The 21603-nt window shown below is 38.7% G+C and overlaps 1 pseudogene; it reads right to left on the bottom strand.

Annotated features, from left to right (window-relative positions):
• Positions 1-2311: 2311 nt before the first annotated feature.
• On the bottom strand, positions 2312-2429 carry LOC140552652 (5S ribosomal RNA; annotated as a pseudogene).
• Between the last annotated feature and the right edge of the window lie 19174 nt (positions 2430-21603).

Here is a 21603-nt window from a genome sequence, read left to right as displayed (position 1 = left end):
AGGCATCAACTCGGTGAGTCCAAACCTGTTTCCAGTGGAGCTGGACTGTCCCTTCCTCATCTCTCTTCATTTCTTCTTCTAGATGTTTATTAGGGAATCTAACGTATCCTGTTAAGATCCAGAATCAGACCTGCCTGTCACTGAAAAACTCTAATAATGTCATGTAAGTGCTGTAGACATTGTCCCCAGTAGAGTGGGTGGTGTAGTGACTAAAGAACCTGGGGCTTAAAGAAACAAAAGACAAAAGACAGAGAAGACAAAGACAAAGAGGAAAAAGAAGATAAAAAAGAAAAATAACACAAAGACAATAAAAGAAGAAAGACAAAGAAGAAAGACAAAGAAACCAAAAAAAAAGACAAAGAAGACGAAGACCAAGAAAAGGAAAACAAAAAAATAGAGGAAAAGACAAATACTAAGAAGAAAAAAGACAAAGATAAAATACAAAGAAAAAGAAGAAGACTAGAAGAAAAAGACAAAAGACAGACAAACAAGAAAAAGACCAAGAAAATAAAAGAAAAGATGAGGCATTCATGGAAGGACTTCTCTTGGAAAGGAGACTTGTGACCAACGTCTTTTAGTTGCAATAATGAAACATTTTATTCCAATCAAAAGTACAGTGTGGAGAGAGCCTGCCAATTCCTGGTGCCCCTCTGCTCTCTCTCCCTAGACAGAGGACAACCTTGCGTTTTATACCCTACTACACATCTTATGTTGTTGTACTGTTCCCATATGCAGGATGTCCGCATCTTATCCATAAGGGATATAAATCAGCCCCCACCATTGTTTAACATACATGGTCTATGTGGTGAAGACACAGCTTCAATGGAAAGTATGTCCAATCTAAACAACATCCTGTATTTGTTCAGTTCATGTAGTTTATCAAAATAGGCCTGGGAATGGATCTCGCTCTCCTTTCCCAAGTCTAACCCACAGGCCTCACTATATTATTTCTCCATACCATTCCTTCAGGTCTATGAACATCTGCATAGATAATGAATATCCAACATAAGCTTTAACTGTTAGAAAGATTGGAAAAGCTTGCAACACCTGGTATTCCCAGACAGTCTCCCATTCAGATTCTAACCAGGCCCAAACCTGCTTAGCTTCTGAGATCAGAGGAGATCAGTTGTTCACAGGGTGGAACTGGGTAAGCAGAGGATCACTGAGAACTAGAACATTAAAATTTTTATAGCTGAGGCCATATTTGTTCAAAACCAAGTAAAAGCATTCCATTTCAACACATCAACAACAAAAACAACACAAAAGAGTTTAAAATACATATTTGTGCGAAAGATATAGATATAGATATAGTATTTCAGAAATATAAGCTTTAATTGTTCGCAGGATTGGAAAAGCTTACAGCACCTGATATTCCCAGACAGTCTCCCATTCAGGTACTAACCAGACCTGATGCTGCTTAGCTTCTGAGATTAGATGAGATTTAAGTACGGCTCAGCTCGACCTGCCGCCCCTCAAAAGCCCGGAAGATAAGCGTCCAGGCTTTTTTCTGTCCTGGCACCAAAGTGGTTGAACGAGCTTCCTCTGGGTGTCCAAACGGCTGAGTCGCTCACTGTCTTCAAACACAGACTGAAGACCCACCCTTCCGAGAATACTTGGGCGAATCCTTATTGACTTGTGTTTAGTAGCGCCTAAACTTAGAAGTATCTTTGAATTTTTTGTCTATTCAAACTAGCTGAGGTTTTTCCTGGGGAAAATAGCAAAGCACTTTTGTAAGTTGCTCTGGATAAGAGCATATGCTAAATGCCTTAAATGTAAATGTATACCCAGACAGTCTGCCATTCAGGTACTAAACAGGCCAGACCCTGCTTATCTTCTCAGATCAGACAAGGTCAGGCATTCTCACAATGGAATGGCATAAACAGAGGAAGACTGATAATCTTAGCATTCAAATTTCATAGCTGAGACCATATTTGTTCAAAACCAAGTAAAAGCATTTCATTTCAACACACCAACATTTCCAACACTAAAGAGTTTAAAATACAAATTTGGGCAAATATATAAATAACATGAAAATGTAAACTTGAAATGTTTGCAGGATTGGAAATGCTTACAACACCTGGTATTCCTTGACAGTCTCCCGTTTTGGGTGGAATGGCGTAAGCAGAGGATCACTGACAACTAGAACATTAAAATTTTATAGCTGAGACCATATTTGTTCAAAACTAAGTAAAAGCATTCCATTTCAACACATCAACAACACAAACAACACAAACGAGTTTAAAATACGTATTTGTGCGAAAGATAGAAAGCACATGGAAATATTAGCTTTAATTGTTTGTAGGACTGGAAAAGCTTACAACACCTGGTATTCCCAGACAGTCTCCCATTCAGGTACTAACCAGGCCCTATTTTGCTTAGCTTCTGAGATTAGACGAGATCAGGTGTTTTTAAGGTGGATTGGCTTAAGTGGAAGCTGCCTGAGAATTAGAGCACTTAAATTTCATAGCTGAGACCATATTTGTTCAAAACCAAGAAAAAGCATTTCATTTCAACACACCAACATTTAAAATTGTTTACAGGATTGGAAAAGCTTACAACACCTGGTATTCCCAGACAGTCTCCCATTCAGGTACTAACCAGGCCCTATTTTGCTTAGCTCCTGAGATTAGACGAGATCAGGCGTTTTTAAGGTGGTTTGGCTTAAGTGGAAACTGCCTGAGAATTAGAGCACTTAAATTTCATAACTGAGACCATATTTGTTCAAAACCAAGAAAAAGCATTTCATTTCAACACACCAACATTTAAAATTGTTTGCAGGTTTGGAAATGCTTACAACACCTGGTATTCCTAGACAGTCTCCCATTTCGGTAATACCCAGGCTTGACCCTGGGTAGCTTTGGAGATCAGACAAGAGCAGGAGTTCTCAGAGTAGAATGGCAAAAGCAGAAGCTGAATGAGAAGTATAGCATTAAAATTATTTTTAAAACATTTTTGTTCCAAACCAAGTAAAAGCATTCCATTTCAACACATCAACATTTACAAAACAAATGAGTTTAAATTACCAATTTGTACAAAAGATATTAAGCACATGTGAATGTAAGCTTTAACTATTTGGAGGATTGGAAATGGTTACAACACCTGATATTCCCAGACAGTCTCCCATTCAGATTCTAACCCTGCATAGCTTTTGAGATCAGAGGAGATCAGTCGTTCTCAGGGTGAAACGGCATAAGCAGTCAGGATCACTGAGAACTAGAACATTACATTTTTATAGCTGAGGCCATATTTGTTCAAAACCGAGTAAAAGCATTCCATTTCAACATCAACAACACAAACAAGTTTAAAATACATATTTGTGCGAAAGATAGAAAGCACACAGAAATATTAGCTTTAATTGTTTGTAGGATTGGGAAAGCTCACAGCACCTGACATTCCCAGACAGTCTCCCATTCAGGTAGTAAGCAGGCCCAATCCTACTTAGCATCTGAAATCAGACAAGATCAGGCATTCTCAGGGTGGAAGTGTATATGTAGAGGTGGAAGAAAACTAGAGCATTAATATTTAATAGCTGAGACCATATTTGTTCAAAACCAAGTAAAAGCATTCCATTTCAACACATCAACGTTTAAAACACAGAAGAGTTTAAAATACAAATTTGTGCAAATGATATAAAGCTCATGGAAATGTCAGCTTAAATTACAACACCTGGTACTTCCAGACAGTCTCCCATTCAGGTACTAACCAGACCTAACCCTGTTTAGCTTCTGAGATCAGATGAGATCAGGCATTTTTAGGGTGGATTGGCATAAGCGGCAGCCGACTGAGAACTAGAGCATTAATATTTTATAGCTGAGGCCATATTTGTTAAAAAAAGTAAAAGTATTCCATTTCAACACATCAACGTTTAAAACACAAAATAGTTTAAAATACAAATTTGTGCAAAAGATATAAAGCACATGGAAATGTAAGCTTTAAATGTCTCCAGGATAAGAAAAGCTTACACCTGACATTCCCAGCCAGTCTCCCATCCAAGTACTAACCTGGTCTGACACTGCTTAGCTTCTCAGGATGGGTTAAACAAATTCAATTAAGCACCTCCCCTATTGACCCAGGTACACTTCTCACTCTGTGTAATCAGGATGTGCCTGGACAAACATCCCGATAAACACATTTAACGTGTAGCAACACTAATCTCCACCATACAGCATAAGGTAATTTACACTACACTGGGCAACATCTGAAATCTGGATTCACTGCTCAATATACACTTTAGACAGTGGTATGCATGCTTTTTGGTATCATACACCCTTCAATTATAGTTATAAACCAATGAACTCCACTGTTTAACAACCTAACTCTCCTCCCCATCACTCTCTCTGTTAGGCCATTCACCATCATTCCACCTAAACGAGGAAGAGAATAGAGGAAAATGAACAGAGGGCATAATAAAAGTTTTGGGAGGGTTCCTTCAAAATAGGTTGGTTTACAGATTACTGATCACCTGATTACATCGACCTGTAATCTAATCCAAGAGATCCCTAAATTAAATACTTGCTTTTTTAAAGCCACATATTCAAATGAATACAGAAGGAGAACTTTCTGTAGAAATTCACAGGAAAGCATCCTGTGTGACTCCACCAAATACCAAATGAGCTCATCTCCAAATCTTCTGTCCTCATTCAAACAAACCCTCTGTCTACTTAATGATCTACACCATCACTGCTGGATCCACACCTTCTCTCCAAAATGGGAATTTTACATGGAAATAAAAAAAATCACACACCTGTGCTCTTAATTAGCATCAGAGAGAAAGATCTACACAACACAGCGTCAATCAGTCAGCTAATTCTACAGCAGTGCTAGCTCCTCTACATGGATGCAATGGTAATTTTCTTCCTTCAGGAGCTTCTTTAAAGCTTTAAAGTGTTTTGAAGCTGGGAGAGGATTTACTGCTGGGAGGAAGAATTTACACTGGAGAGTGAACTTTTCCTTTTCACTTTAAAAATCAACTTCTCCACAGGGGGCGCTGTTACACTCAGCTAGCTCTGTGTGTAAAATCCTTAAAATTACAGAACACTGAAAGAGCACAATTTCACTGCAGTGACCCTGTCTGACCTGAACCTGAACGACCTTAACAGATTTTCTATAATAAAGATCTAATGGGTTTGATCTCCTCTTACTCCTCACTCTGGTCTTCACACTGTAAGCAGCTTTGTTTCTGAGAGAACCACAAAGGTTTTATTCTGAGAGATTTATTAGCTTATATTTTCTAAAGGGGTGAGCTCTTACTCCTGTAGGGCGCACTTTTAAACCCAAACAGTGTGTGTTTGAGTGCTTTAGAGAGAGGAGGTGAGTTCTGTCTCCCATAGCAAAGCATCACAGTGCAGAATGAATACAGACTGTATAGATGAGACTCATCTCTCCTCTCCTTATTTCTTCTTCTAGATGTTTATAAGGTAATCTAATGTACCCTGTTAGGATCCAGAATCAGGCCTGTCTGTCACAGAATGACGTCATTGATCATCAAAACAGAGAGCACAGACTAACATTAGTTCACCTTTATCCAGTTGATCCCATAAAAAAAAACTAAACAATTTTTTTATAACATAATCTTTCCTCTGAGCCCATACCATATCATAACAATCAGAATTAATTTCTGCACCAACCTTTCTTTTATATTTATATATACAGTATAATAATATATATATATATAAAATAAACAAAATTGTTGGTACCCCTCGGTTAATGAAAGAAAAACCCACAATGGTCACAGAAATAATTTAAATCTGACAAAAGTAATAATAAATAAAAAATATTTGAAAATGAACAAACAAAAATCCGACATTGATTTTGAACCATGCTTCAACAGAATTATTTTAAAAAGTAAACTCAGTTAGTATAGATCTGCATTATAAGCCTGTCTTGATGCATTACTCCCCTGAAAATATGTAGAATGAAAGTTCATTGTCCGAACATTGATATTGTTTTTTTAAATATTTTACTTGCCTTAGCTAGAACATATTAAACATATCTGGCACTTGTCTGACAACAGAGACTCACATAAAGACATTAAATTAGGAAATCAAAAGGCAATTGGTCTGCTGGACACCACACAGTGGTGTGTCTTGGCTGCCCACTTTATGATCTGATTGCCCAAAATGCATTTTAAAATTAAGGGTGCTTTCACACCTACATTATGTGGACTGTGGACCTGGACTGATCAGTTTGATCCCAACTGGTGTGAAAGGTGCCGCGAACCACGGCCCGAACCAAAGGTCCAACATTTAGTAAGACCAAACAGATTTGGACTTTTGTTCCAAGTACAGGACGTTGAGACATATTATCATCAGTAGAATAAAAAAAGAACCATTGTGTTGTGCCAAAACCTGACTGCACTTCATGTGCAAGCTTGTCATGCAGCCGTTTGGGGTCAACAGATTATGCTGGAGATTTCTGTATCTACTGCAACTGTAGATGAACTCTTATTTCTAAACATAAATAAAAGGAATCAGAGGGTAATCTATTACGCTCATTCTGCTGCAAGACATGTGCACAAAAAGGGAAATGGATTCTGGTAGGGAGGCAGAAATCAACATCTGGAAAGGCCACTCATCAACGTCTGACACACGCCCTTCTTCAAACCATCAAGTACAGGGAGACTCCTGTAAGTGATGGTGATGAGACGTAGCAAAGTTCTTTATTGCACTCGCTAAACTATCAGAGCAAAATAAATCAAGACTTTCAGGTGTAAAATGCCTTTAAAATGGATTTCTAACATCAATTAATGCAGTGCATGCATATCTTCACATCAAATAGCTTAGATCTTGCAGATCTTGAAGTCACATTGTTTTCCTAGAGAAATCAAAATAAATATTTTATGAATATTATTGTGACAATTTCATTAGGCACAAGTATTTTCTGCAGATTTCATCATTTCTATACACAGAATAATTTATCCCTTCAGTTTAGTTTGGCAGTGCATTGGTTAAGCTAGTAAAAGTAAAAATAAAAATACTGGAACAACTTGAAATCTTTTCCAAATTGGAAATGATAATTTTTTAATTATTATTTTATTTTACAACATTCATTGCTTGGCCTGAGAACTGTGATTGATTCCCCACTCACAAGATCGGTGCTGCCCTACTACTGTTCAACATTGGAGAATAACTAAACCAGCACTAACAATTCATACTGGTCTATTTCTTTCAACAGTGCAGGACCAAGAGTCGGGTTCCACTTATTGACTAAGTAGCAGAGGATTGTGATCAGATAGGAGAGTTACTGCAATAGTAGATCAGTTGTCACCAAATCTCCTGGAGACTATCCTGATTTCTTGGATGGTTGATGTTTAACTCACATCTACAAACACTTTATTTAATGAATATAAGCAGCCATGAATGAGATCAGTCAGATGGAGTTTGCAAGACAGTAACACACTAAAACACAAGTACTGAGCTCAGACCTGGCTAAACTGTCCCAGCTGATCTTAGCACCCCATGGTTAGTCGTTACCACCGTTAGTTTGTGCAAAACTATGAAATGAAACGAGAAACAACTTTATTTTTTTATTAATTTTGATACCTTTCTATTAGTAAATCTAAATCTACATCTGAAAGAAGAGAAAGACCTTGTCTCCTTACCTGTTAAATTGATGATTAAACGATTTAGCTGCTAATAGAACACAAGTGCAGTCATTCACTCTACAACACTAAATACATGAATCCCTGCCTTTTTTCTGTTTCCCCTAAATGTGGCTACATGGCCATTTAAATAACAGTGCCCATCTGACCCAACACACACCCACTCACCCGGTTTAGTCCTCTTTGCTGCCATCTAGTGTGTGGTGTGGTGTGAACAGCAGTATAGGCTCTCATTTCTGTTACTGTACAATTTAAACCAGACTATAAGACTCTATGCTTTAACACAGGTCATAATATTCAACACATTAACAATGAAGTAGACTGACAAAGCTAAAATTACATTTACATAAAAAACTAACAAAAGCCTAAAATAGCGATTTCACTTATTAATAGCTGTTGGCGATCAAGTGGAGAGATGTTACACAGCACATTATGTATGTTCTGTATGTTCCTGCAGAGGCCTGGTCTTGTGTGAGCTTCATTACAACTCACTGTAAAAGCTCAGAAGAACACTTCCTAGCTTGTGGATACTCAACATTTACACCATAAAAGGCAAAGCTGCATCTTTTAGGTTGTGTAATACACTGCTCAAAAAAAATAAAGGGAACACTTAAAAAAACACAATATAACTCCAGGTAAATCAAACTTTTGTTCAATCAAACTGTCCACTTAGGAAGCAACACTGATTGACAATCAATTTCACATGCTGTTGGAGGCGCTACCAGGAGACAGGCCAGTACACCAGGAGACGTGGAGGAGGCCGTAGGAGGGCAACAACCCAGCAGCAGGACCGCTACCTTCGCCTTTGTGCAAGGAGGAACAGGAGGAGCACTGCCAGAGCCTTGTGGTGCTCACAGCCCAACACCGTGCAGGACACTTGGCATTTGCCAGAGAACACTAGGATTGGCAAATTCGCCACTGGCGCCCTGTGCTCTTCACAGATGAAAGCAGGTTCACACTGAGCACATGTAACAGACGTGACAGAGTCTGCAGACGCCGTGGAGAGCGATCTGCTGCCTGCAACATCCTTCAGCATGACCGGTTTGGCAGTGGGTCAGTAATGGTGTGGGGTGGCATTTCTTTTGGGGGCCACACAGCCCTCCATGTTCTCGCCAGAGATAGCCTGACTGCCATTAGGTACCGAGATGAGATCCTCAGACCCCTTTGTGAGACCATATGCTGGTGCATTTGGCCATGGGTTCCTCCCAATGCAGGTCAATGCTAGACCTCATGTGGCTGAAGTGTATCAGCAGTTCCTGCAAGATGAAAGCATTGAAGCTATAGACTGGCCCACCCGTTCCCCAGACCTGAATCCGATTGAGCACATCTGGGACATCATGTCTCGCTCCATCCACCAATGTCACGTTGCACCACAGACGGTCCAGGAGTTGGCGGATGCTTTAGTCCAGGTCTGGGAGGAGATCCCTCAGGAGACCATCTGCCACCTCATCAGGAGCATGCCCAGGCGTTGTAGGGAGGTCATACAGGCACGTGGAGGCCACACTCAATACTGAGCCTCATTTTGACTTGTTTTAAGGACATTACATCAAAGTTGAATTAGCCTGTATGTTTTTCCACTTTAATTTTCTGTGTGACTCCAAATTCAGGCCTCCATTGGTTAATACATTTGATTTCCATTTATGATTTTTGTGTGATTATGTTGTCAGCACATTCAACTGAATGAGAATATTTCATTCATTCAGACCCATGATGTGTTATTTGAGTGTTCCCTTTATTTTTTTGAGCAGTGTACAATAGTCTTCTCTGCCACAAATAAACATGAAGAGTCTCCTGAGTGAGCCTCCTTGCAACCATCCTTGCTTACTTTTCAGCTATATTTGCCCAGCTCACACAATGGTTTGAGGAGCAGCTGATCAGTTTGATCAGTTGTGCTAATGGAGAGAGAGTGGATTTTTGATCACTTAACTGACGAGGTCAATTAACTCATTACTGCCAGTTTACAACCTATAGAACAAAGCCCTTATTTTGTAAACTGGGATATGCCCAGGACTTCCCAATAATGCTGCATCTATAGCACCTGCACAAGTACCTGTTAAAATCTATACATGCACCACAGTTTTGCAGCACAATAAAGGTACAGGCTTACATCTTGACATCTTGATGAAATCTTCTGGATCTTCTGAGTGTGGCAGACCAAGCAAGGCTGCAGTTGTTCTAGAGGATATTATTAGAGTTATGTAATTAGTGATTAAAATATTATGACAATCATGAACAGTGATATTTTACCCTCAGCAGATTATGTACTTACAGTTTTCTCAGGGCAGATGCAGTTTCTTTTCATTCATGACTGCTGCTTTGTTCACCTTCAGCTGTTGTTAGGACACGATCATCAAGTAGGTGGATAAAAGACAGTAAAAGGTTTGTGGTGAGGGCACTTTTACTCTTTTACTAATCACCTTTTACTAATCTGAGGAGACACGGACAGACATTAAATAACATATTTGAATAGGATATACAGTATAGAGTAAATCTGACATGACTTGTGTGACTGATTACCTGTCTCTCAGTGAGCAGAGCTGACCATCTCTCAAGGACCTCCTTCATTGTTCCTTCGTATTTTGTACAAATTCCACATGGGATTGGAAAACAAACTGTTAGACAGTTTTGGTCAATTTCTCTTAAACCCTGTGTCCTACACTTATGACTACACTCATAGTTTTTCATCATATGAGACGATACTGCTAAACATACTTCACTTCATCCACAGTTTCAGCCTTGAATTCTGACAATCTGTATCTGTAAAACAAGAAAATTCATAATTGATTAAGACAAATAAATGGCAAAAATAGTGGAAAGAGTACATTTCACCCAACAATAATCCTTAAACCATGGGCTCTTAATCCACTAATGATCTGAGCAACCTAACCAGTAATATTTGACAGGGGACTTGATTAGCATCTTTAATATATAACAAATCTGGATGAGACTACAGCTCACCAAAGGAGGAGGAGAGCTAGTTGGCTACAGTACAATTTATGCAAACCAAGCCATATTTGTGTTGAACACATGGTAGTTAGTTTGCTACCACACCACTGTTCAGCTATTTTTCAACCAATTAATTTTCATACTGGAATGGAAAAGCCATGGATCTGGAGTTCCTTGTTTGGTCATACAAAATCTACAGCACACTTTAAAGACTGATGACTAATAAGCAATTCCTTAGTCTTTGTAGGCCTACTTAGAAATCCAAGTGAATGCTCACATGAGGTTTGTCTGGAAGGAATAAATATTATTCACAGTGATTGTATTATTCTCACCTCATGTGGTCCCTCAACACCTGCCGAGAAAGCCCTGCAGCGCCTCTATTTCCTGCAGAGACTGAGGAAAGCTCACATTCTTCCTCCAGTCCTCACCATGTTCTACAGGGGGACTGTGGAGAGCATCCTAAGCAGCTGCATTATTGCCTGGTTTGGGAATTGCAATAGCCCTTCACCACAACCTGCTCCATTTGTACTACGCTGGGTAATGTTAGAAATAGATGCTAGCGCTTGCCGGGACATATTGGCCTAATATTGGCCGTACCCCCAACACCTGCCACTTAACTCTTAAAGCGTAAGCTCTCGCCTTAGAGAGGCAATTAAGTTTTATTCTTGCAAAAAATAACGTCTTAACACAATATTTAATATAGGAACAAGGAGAACACTCTGTGAGCTGCATGCAGAAGAACCCTGAGACAGACTGGTCTTCCTGCTCCGTTAGAGATGAGGCATGTTTTACCATGATCTACCATAACGTGTGTAGATCATGAGGCTGTCCCCAATGTGCGATATGTCAATTGTGTGTGTATACCTGGTGTCCCCAGTTCTAGAGTTGATTATAAGCATGGATGTGTAAGAGGATTTTAATGCTCTGTTTGCATGAATTATTTCTTATTTGTTTTTATGCTACAGGTATGGCTGTCTGGAACTGCAGAACTTGTCCGGAATGCAGTGATTTGGCAAAGCAATGTGAAATGCTCTTGCTTCAGCTTGCAGAACTTTCATGTGACATATCCAAGATAAACAAATTGGTACATTATATAAACTGTGTATTGCTTGTAATCTATATTGTTTCTGTTAATTAAGATTTTATTAAATACCAGACTTTCTGGTTGTGGTGAAGTGTGCTTTAATATATTTAAATGTCTTCAAGGTACTGTGAGTGCATGATGATTCATTTTGCATAATTTCTTATGAATTTCCTACCTTTACAATACATCTTTATCTGTATAGGTGTGTTCCTTATGTTTTGCTCTTCCTGTTGAGAGAAAATATGGTCTTTTCGAACATTACTTTCATGTGGTTTCAACTTGTTATCAAATGGTTATCTTAATCCTTTGTCTCACCTTTTGTTACCCTTCGTCTGCCGGCCTAAAGTGGTCACTCTCTCTCTTTGTATACCATCAACCCCCCCTCAACTTCACCCACCTCCTACCTCTCTTTAAACTGATAAATATCACCCCCTGCTGTTGATACTCCAAGTGACCTATTCTTCATCCCCCTCCTACTCCTCCTTAAACTCCTCTTCATCAACCTTTCTCCTCCCAGAATTTCCAATGTATATAAGGCCCTCTCAAAATACCCCTAATCAGACTGGGTTGACCGTGACCGATCGAGTTGTACATCTCTGTGTGTATCAATAAACTCATCAACACTGAAGATCCAGTCTCCTGACTCCTGAATCTGTCTCCTGGACGCTGGATTTCTAACACTGTGTACTATTTGTTACTATTAAATTAGAGAAGCTTCATTTAGAAGATTGTGACATGTCGAGCCTGCAGACCCAGTCGCAACAGAGTCTGTTAAACCCGACTCTATAGCACCTCCTGTATTAGCTGTCACTCCCAAACAAGTACAAAAAAATCATACAGAAATAGAGTTCAGCTCAGCTAGTTAGTGTTACCAGATGGTGTTCTGCAGTGCATTTCATAAAGCAGGAGGTCTCATTTTAGCCTGATAACTGAAGCCCAAAGTCAAGGCTATATAATAGCACAATACAACTCTTTCTCAGGTCAGAGAAACACAAGATTGATCCAGCCAATCAGCAACAGGTGCCATTCAACACGTACCAGATACACCTATGAGCAGTCTGCCCTGTCCCTCCTGCCCAATCCCTTTCCCTCATCCTCTGCACAAGTACGAATGACCCCTGTTGCTGATTGGCTGGAACAGTCTCGAGTTTCTCTGTTCGAGGTTTTTAGGTCGCTTTTCGTTTACAGAGCCGGGGCTGAGGACTAACACTGGTCTTTACTCCATCACAAAAACAGAGTGGAGAGTGAGAACATTTTGCTGAATTTTACAAAAAGCTTGTTGAATTGAATGAAATTGAATTCAAACACACAGATGTGGAAAAAATGGAGACTCAGCATCAGCTCTGGACACAACAGAGTCCCGCTTGAAGACTGTAAGGAGAAATGAAGAGGGGAGAGAAGGGGAAAAGCACAGACTCTATAGAAGAGCTCAGAAATAGGAGCTTATTTTAACAGGGTTACACACCTTATAATCACCACCTCTACTCAGTGAGGAGTCGTAGTTATTGTAGTTATTGTATTGTCTTTTTAGTTTAATGTTGTGACCTATTTCTGCATGTTGTGCTTTTACAGTCTGTTCTGTACTGTATTGTTTTTCTTCTGGTTTTGTTTCATGTTGCTCCTTTTGTTCTGAAAAAAACACCATTTCATTTCATTGTGTACTTGTACAGAGCTGAAATCACAATAAAAGCCACTTGACTTGAACTATTAGAAATGTAAGAATAAATCACACTTTATAACTTTTTAAAATGTGACTATGTAACTGAATATTTCTTTCTTTGCTCACATATTGTCCTGCATTTCTACATTGTTAAATGCATGATTAACAGTATTTGGCAGTGATATATCCACATAAATTGTTTTTTTTTTGGTAAATTGCAGAAGATTCTGCAAATTTTGTCAATGAAGATTAATTAATTTTTACAGATAGTTTTGTTAAAAAGCCACAACAGCTAAAAGCTCTTTCCACACAGTGCTGATAAGGAACGTTTCTCATGGAAGGCATATCTCACACCACCTACTGCATGGCCTCCGTCTGCTACAGTGGAGCTGCCGTACTCCACTGTCACACAGATAGTCTGGAGGACACATATTTTAATATTAAGTACCTAAGAAGCTAAAATGTACTTTCAAACTATGGTACAACTGTGTCCCCTTTGCAAAAGTTACCAACATGTGCTTTTAGAGACAGCACCCAGTGACAAGCCTTTCTGGACCCTAGTGTGATAAAGTGTACCAGAAAGGTCTTTCAATGCTGTTTATATAGTAGTAAACATCCTCACCTTTAGCATTAATAAAACGAGCATCAGAAACAGAAATCCATCTTTATTAGGTTTTTGGAGGTAAAATGTAAAGGTTATAAAAAATTATCATATTTTATCCTAACACGGCAAAGATTTTGCCGATGCAAAGGTCTTCTTCATGAGGTCCTTCACGATCTTCAAATCAGGTTGTGTCTTCCTGTCCTTTTTATGCAACACCTTAATGGGGTCCTCAGACGTTGCATCCTCTCCAACAATGCATGATTCCTTCATCAAAGACACAAGTTATCAGTCCCAACCAAAAAAAGAGAATTACTCAAATCTCTCCACCAATATTACACCAACTACTCTTCTGTGACCAACAATAATAAAATTATTCTTAAACAAACTTATATCACCATTCTCCTCAACATCCCTCAGGAAAGGGCTCTTCATTATTAAAGCTTTGGCAACTTAAACATACTCTGCATTGGTGGGATTCCTGCACGCCAAGAGCAACTAAATGAATCAAATGTGTTCAGTAATTCTGTTCATCTAACATAATCAGATGTATCCTATGTAAACATTTAGCCACTCCTTGGGGGATTTTCACAAAGCAGGATTTCTCAGTTTAGTAAGATAATATAAGCCCAAAGTCAAGCCTATCCAATACGTAAAGAGCTGAGGCACATTTTGAAAGGGGGTTCAGTTCCTAATCAGCATCTGGCACTAGGACGTGGCCACTGCATTGCCCAAAAATGCCACCCAGATGCTAATTTTAAACTTGTCAGGGGCTCGTGCGAATGGCATCACTTAGTTTTTCTAAGTGGTTTTCCCCTGACAAGTTTAAAATTAGCATCTTATAACTATAATATAAGAAAGACACTTAACCCTTGCAGTGCAGCCTCTTATAAGACAAGAGTCGAGGCTAACAGAGAGACCTTTTTAAAAAGCCTCAGGTAACCTTAGCTGTAATTGACCCAAATTAAAGCTTAAACTGCTCTAATTTAGTGCTCACTTGACTACATACATTTAGAGCATGTAGGACTAGAGAAAAGCTCACTGACTGCTAAAGCTGGAGTCAGGAGAGCACTTCAGTGTTAAGCTAATCTACGTCATTAGCAGCCTAGCTTGCACTTAACTCCAACCCACAGACCTATTGCTGAACTTAACATCAAAACAGCTGTTTCTTAACATGACTTCCAAATCTGTTTCAAATAGAAGAGCTAAGATGACCAGGATCTTCCTGTACAGCTTTATTGAGAAGGTAGCACTTGCTAACCTAGTGTGTGTGTCTTCATAATGCGGAGCATATTCTCCAACAGATCCTGAATAGAGCTGAACTTAATGGTTAATTGGTTGATTGAACACAGCGCTGACAGGGGTAGGTGTAGTGTTTCCAACTGCTCAGTAAGGAAAGGAGCTGTTGTCTGTCCTAAAAGTTGCCAGAAGTCGCTAAATGACGTCATCGCCTAATTTGCATAATTGATCATTTGCTTGTGTTTGAAGCTGTAGAATAAAGGGATAACAAAGTGAGTACAAACACCCTAAATCTAAATGTGTTAGAACGACAAATGAACTCTGAATAAATGAACACAATTTAAAAAAAATTATCCTTTAAAAAAGGCTTCTACTTCACAAAATATCTTCATGACCTGTGTTGTTAAATGTTAGAATATGAAATTGAATCAAAAGACTGTTGTGGGGTGAAACTGCTACTGTACGTTTAACCACAGTGTTTTTGTTTCCTTTTTTTTTTTTTTTTTGAGGTGAGTGAGTGACTGAGACTGTGTAAGTTAAATGCAGTGATTTATTTTCGGGTCTTTCTGAAGACTGCATTTATATTTACATCCCGCTCTGTAAATAGGGGGCAGGGTTAGGTTATTTTGCATTGTGGCCATGGAGCCGTGTGGGTCTGCTCTGACTGTGAGACATAGCACTGTGGGTGTTGTGGGACGGGGCTCACGGCAGCACCCGCTGCTGAGGACAGTAACTGAGGAACATGTGTGTTCACCTCAGAGTCTCAGAAAGTCTCTAATAACATCAGAAATAGTCACTAGAACTGTCGCTAGCGGGGTCTGAAAAGGAGAGGGGAACTGCTGAAAGGACAGCTAGCAGATTAGCAGCGTTGTGGATTTCTGGTAGCAGTTCTGGCAAGGATGGTCCTTTATCTCCTCCCGGATGGAAGTATAGGCTGGAGTGAAAAATGTCCCTGATGATTCTACGGGCTTAAATAGGGAATTTTCGAACCTACTGCTGAATAGAAATGATTATCATGCACTGTTTGGTGGAAGTGCTCCTATTTCATGACCCACAAAGTGCACTACATAGTGAAGAGGGAGTGATTTGAGACGGGGCCTCGGGAGAGTAAACACTGAGCGTGCTGCAGTATCAGTTTCAGAGATGAATCTTTAGGAGTGTTTCTGCCCTCAACTCTGATGCAGGTAACTCTCAGGTAGCTTTGAGGTTTGAGCTGCTTACAGAGACACAGCACCACAGGTGAGACACACTGTGTGGTAAGACTTCATTCTGCGGCTCACAGCACGCTGACTTTTGGAGGTATCTTCCCTGGTGCACTGTACTGATTATGTTACGGCGCCACCACGCCACTACTGCCGCAATTACAGTTATAAAAGCCTGAAATCCATCGAGTGCAGCATGCAGTTTTGTCGAGAACTGGTGGCACAAACTTGTACATTTTACATTTGCTATTCCCTTGTTTACAGAGTGGGCATTCAACAGGAAAGCCTGCAGTGTTACTGAAATGATTTCAGTATGTAATTCACTATATTTGAACTGTTCAGCACATTGTAACAGCACATGATAATACTGATAACTATATAAAAATGTAATGTTACTATAATCGTGAAATTATATTTTCATACCGTTTCAGCTCTAGTTTTGGGTGATTGGTGCACGTTTGTGTAAATACACTCATGTTGGCATCGAGCAATTTGGAGGACGCAACTGATATTTCTCCTGCCCTCGGTTACACAGTTCTCTGAGCACACATGGGCGCTGCCAGGGATTTTGGCCCCTAATGAAAAGATATTACCCCACAACACTAACAATTCTGCCAAAACATTTTATGAACATTTTTAGGGCACATACAACACGGTGGGTCGGACTGAACAACCAGCACCAAGAAAAGGTTTCAGAGCAGAGGTTGTTTAAAAATGCTAGAATTAATTTCTGTGAAGAAATGAAAAAGCAGCAGCTATGCTACAGTGCCCCCGCGGCTTTACGGGCATCACGATTAATGTAAACATTACCTCACTAACTTTGTTAAATAAAATATAACAAATTAACACATGGATATAAATGCATTAAATTACATTATATTATATTATATTATATTATATTAAATATATATATATATATATATATATATATATATATATATATATATTTGTCACGAAAATAAAAAAAATATATTGTAAGACCTTGGCACAGCATTTGCCTTACAATGACAAAATATTTATAGAAGACAGTCACACATATTTCACACAGATTTTGTTGATTTCAAAACATACTAGGTTATTCTAATATGTCTTCATATCAGATATGACCATTGACAGAATAGTGTTTTTTAGCTGAAAATGCAGTCATTTTGATGATAAGTTATGTGTATTGATTTGTAATTAGTGTATTTATCAGTGTTGGCTGAGCTCAGAACTTTTATTCTAAAAGGTTTTTTTTAGGTCTCATTGGGCCTGTTGTGATGTTACTAAGGTCTCATTGGGCCTATTGTGCTGGTTCTTTAGGTCTCATTGGGCCTGTTGTGGTTTGACCTTTAAGCCACTTGTTTATTGTCTATTTTCTATATTTGCATAAAAAATCCTATAACTTAGGCCTACTTGAAGCCATAGCTGACTCCAGTGTTGTGACAGGGTTTTTCCATGGTAATTCCTACTCCATCCACTATGTGGCAGTATATTGAAAGTAGACCAATAAGTCAAAAGGAGGGAAACCTGCAGCAGCAAGGTGGTTTAGCTGTGGCTGACTTCAGGCCTCACTGTAATGGAGGCCCTTACTGGTGGAACTATAGGTTCTAATACTCATGGTAAGTTTGATATTGTTTAATTCTTTATATATTCAGCCAAGCTTTGTGTAAGTTTTATTTGTGAGGTTTTGTGCTCTTTGGCTTTCTTGTTTTCTGTTTGTTTGTTTTTCTATTTGCAGTCCTCGCAACCAACTTGCCCTTCATATGGACAATGGGGTAAACTTTACACACAGAGGACAGTAGGACAAGGGTATCACTCCCGAATTTACTCTCAGCAACTCAAACCAAGGACTTTCATTGTACAGACTTTCCTTTCACAAGGAAACACCCAGAATTATAAACTTCAGAAAGAAGGATGTCTGAAATCCAAACCACGTCGTGAGAGCTTTCCAACTCCTATGTTTTGGATTGTTTCTATGGACTCCAAGTAAGTACTGTTAATAAGAGGGTGAGTGCAGACAAACTTTTACCCCCCTTCAAGCACTAGTGAGCAGTCCACAATTTCTGTCTTTCCATCACTCTGATATAGGTTAATCTTAGTCTCATCTGTCCACAAGACCTTTCTTCAGAATTCTGTAGGCTCTCTTAAGTACTTTTTTGCAAATTGTAAGCAGGCTATTCTGAGGGTAGTAGTCATTTCAGATGTGTCTCTGTACACTACAGCTGATTTTAGATTTATATGCTATATGGATGTTTCACTGGAACAGTATTCGGTTAAAATATGGATATAATATAAATCTTTATCTCTCTGAGAGTTTTTGGTTTCTGCACACTATTCTTGGCTATTCTGATTAAATATCCTTGTCAAAATGGAAAGTCTGGAATGTTGAGGACATATAATGATTGTAGTTTCTCTAGTTTTTCATCGGTTAAAAAAAAAATGTTTGAGATTTTAGGATCAATAGAGCCAATATCAAACTAACTTGACTAAGCTTTCCAAACTTAAAATTAGCTTTACTATACAAAGAAGCGACTTTTTTTTAGCTCATTAGTAAGACAGCCAGAAGCATTTTGTTGAAGTTTCATTTACTAGTGTTTGCAAATGCAGCTTCTCCTAGTCTGAGAAATATGTGGAAATAGTACCACTGGTGAAAGTGGTGAAATTGGGTATGGGGAGTGAGATAATGCGCAGCCATGTTAACAGAGCTTAGAAAGTTTTTATGGGTGCTATCCTGTCTCTCCCTCTAAAACTCTTCTCCATCCGTCCATCCACAATGCTCTTTCTGTCTGTCTGTTTATCCTCACTGATAGGTCTTCACTTGCTTACCTGCTGTTTGTTTGTTTCAATCAAATGATTTTTAGCCGCTGGACCAGGAATAATGGAAAAATCAGCCAAGTCTAACATTAAGTCTAAATAGAAATAGTTTATTTCTAGTGTCTTTTGGACCTAAAAGGAGAACCTCTATTTTGTTACTGCTAAGAAGAAGGAAATTCTGTGATATCCAGAGTTTTATATCCTTCATGCAGTCCTCAGTTTTCTTTAATCTAGATTTATCATCAGGTTTGTCTGATATATAGAGCTGTGTGTCATCTGTATAACAATGCAAATTAACATCATGTCTGCTTATAACTGTGCCCAGTGGTAACATGTACAATGTAAATAATAGCGAGTCTTGCAGAACTCTATATCTTAATTTGTGTAATTTTAAGATAAATCTTTTACCTTTATGAACAGATAGTATTCAGTTAGATAGAACCACGATAGGGCTGTTCCTGTGATTCCAACCACATTCTCTAATCTTTCTAGTAGAATAGTGTAATCTATTGTATCAAAGGCTGCACTGCGGTTGAGTAGGGCTAATAAACATATGTACCCTTGATGAGAGTCAAGAAACAGATCGTTTGTAATCTTCACTAGGACTGTCTCTGTGCTACGATGGGGTCTGAATCCAGATAGGAATTTCTCATTCATGTCATTCTTACTCAGGTATGAGCAGAGTTGTTGGGCCACAGCTTTTTCCTAATATCTTGGATATAAATGTTAAGTTCAAGATGAGTCTGTAATTAGACAATACATTAGAATGAAGATTTGTTTTCTTGATCAAAGGTTTTATAACTGCTAATTTAAGGATTTTGGGTACATGCCCTAAGCTAAGGGATGAATTTACTATTGTTAAAAGAGGTCTGATTATAATTGGGAGTATTTATTCTAGTATTTTTTAGGCAATTGGGTCCAATGTACAGTTTGTGCAATTTGCTGAGGAAATTTTATTTCTAGTTCTGGATGTGGAAGCGGGTAGAAGGCTTCCAACCTTTGTTCCACAATGAAGGTATGTTCTAAAACAGCTACACCAGGCAACAGCCATGTTTGATTTAATAAGGAGGGTTGGATTTATGTTTTAATGCATTCTATTTTAATATTAAATAGTCCATAAAAGCATTACTGGTTAAAGAAGATGGAATCTGGGGTTGAGTATCTGCCTGACTTTCAGTAAGTTTAGAAATCTCACTTAAAAAGTACTCTGGAATTTGTTTTGTTATTCTTGCTCAGCGAGGCCAAATACGCTGAGGGAGATTTAATAAGGGCCTAAGGCTGTCCTTCCAGACAGAGTGGAACACCTCTAGTTTGGTCGTCTGCCATTTCCGCTCTAGTTTCCGCACTGTTGGTTTTAAGGTACGAGTTTGATCACTGTACCACTGTGCGAGCTTTTTTTGCTTTGTCGTTTTACATTTAAGCGGAGCCACTTTGTCTAAGGTTAATTGATGGGTATTTTAAAGACTGTTTTTTATTCTATCTTGCTCTGTTTGGTCTGATGGAGTGTAAGCTAGGTTCAATAGATCTGGGAGGTTTTCAGTAAACTGTACAGCAGCCAATGGGTTTATTGCGTGTTTTAGAAAGTGGCAAGGGCCAAATGAACATTTTTGACCTAAAATGTAGCTCATAGGAGATTAGATAATGGTCTGATATTACTACGCTTTGAGGTAGAATATTTGGATTATCAATGCTAACACCCAGGGTCAAGACTAAATCTAGGGTGTGATTACAGTAATGTGTGGGTCCAGTTATGTTTTGGATTGCCTTTGTTAATGGATTGTCTGCTTTTTCAAAATGTATATTAATGTCTCCTACTATTAGAACTTTGTCACTGCACACTGCCAAGTCTACAGCATGACTAAATTCTTTTAAAAATTCAGAGTAGGGCCCTGGAGGCCTATAAATATTAGTGTGAATGCATTATTATTTGTGACCGGAATGGATATATTAATGTAGAGAAGTGAAGGTGTTAGTGTTTTTGAAAATCATGTGTATTCTGGTAGATTATGCATACTCCACCTCCTCTACCTGATAATCTAGGGATATATACATAATTATAACCTGCGGCATGGCTACATTTGGTGCTAAATATTGATCAGGTCTAATTCAGGTTTCAGACATCTAATTTCTGATCACTTAATTTCATGTACAATGACTGCTTTCTAGTGTAAGCCCATTAAGTAGACAGAGCTTTAGGTCTGAGGTGGTGCTGTTATCGTTTGAATGTGAGAATTTAACACTAATTAAATTATTAAAACAAGCTGGTTAAATTTTTTGGGGCACAGACACCGTCTCAATACGCTAAAACCTGACAACTCAGAGCAGGCCACAGACAGAGAAGCTAAGTCTGTGAGCTGCTTTGTGTTTTTTTTTTGTTTTGTTATGTTTTTTCTTGGCCCCTTATTCTAGCTAACATAGCCTCATATGATCTCAATAGAACTTAATAGAAGAGCTGCTTGATAAAGATAAATTTGA

This window comes from Salminus brasiliensis, chromosome 3 (assembly GCF_030463535.1).
Source record: "Salminus brasiliensis chromosome 3, fSalBra1.hap2, whole genome shotgun sequence".
Lineage (NCBI taxonomy): Eukaryota > Metazoa > Chordata > Actinopteri > Characiformes > Bryconidae > Salminus > Salminus brasiliensis.
Note: the sequence above shows the minus strand (reverse complement) of the source record. Positions and strands in the feature narration are given on the sequence as shown.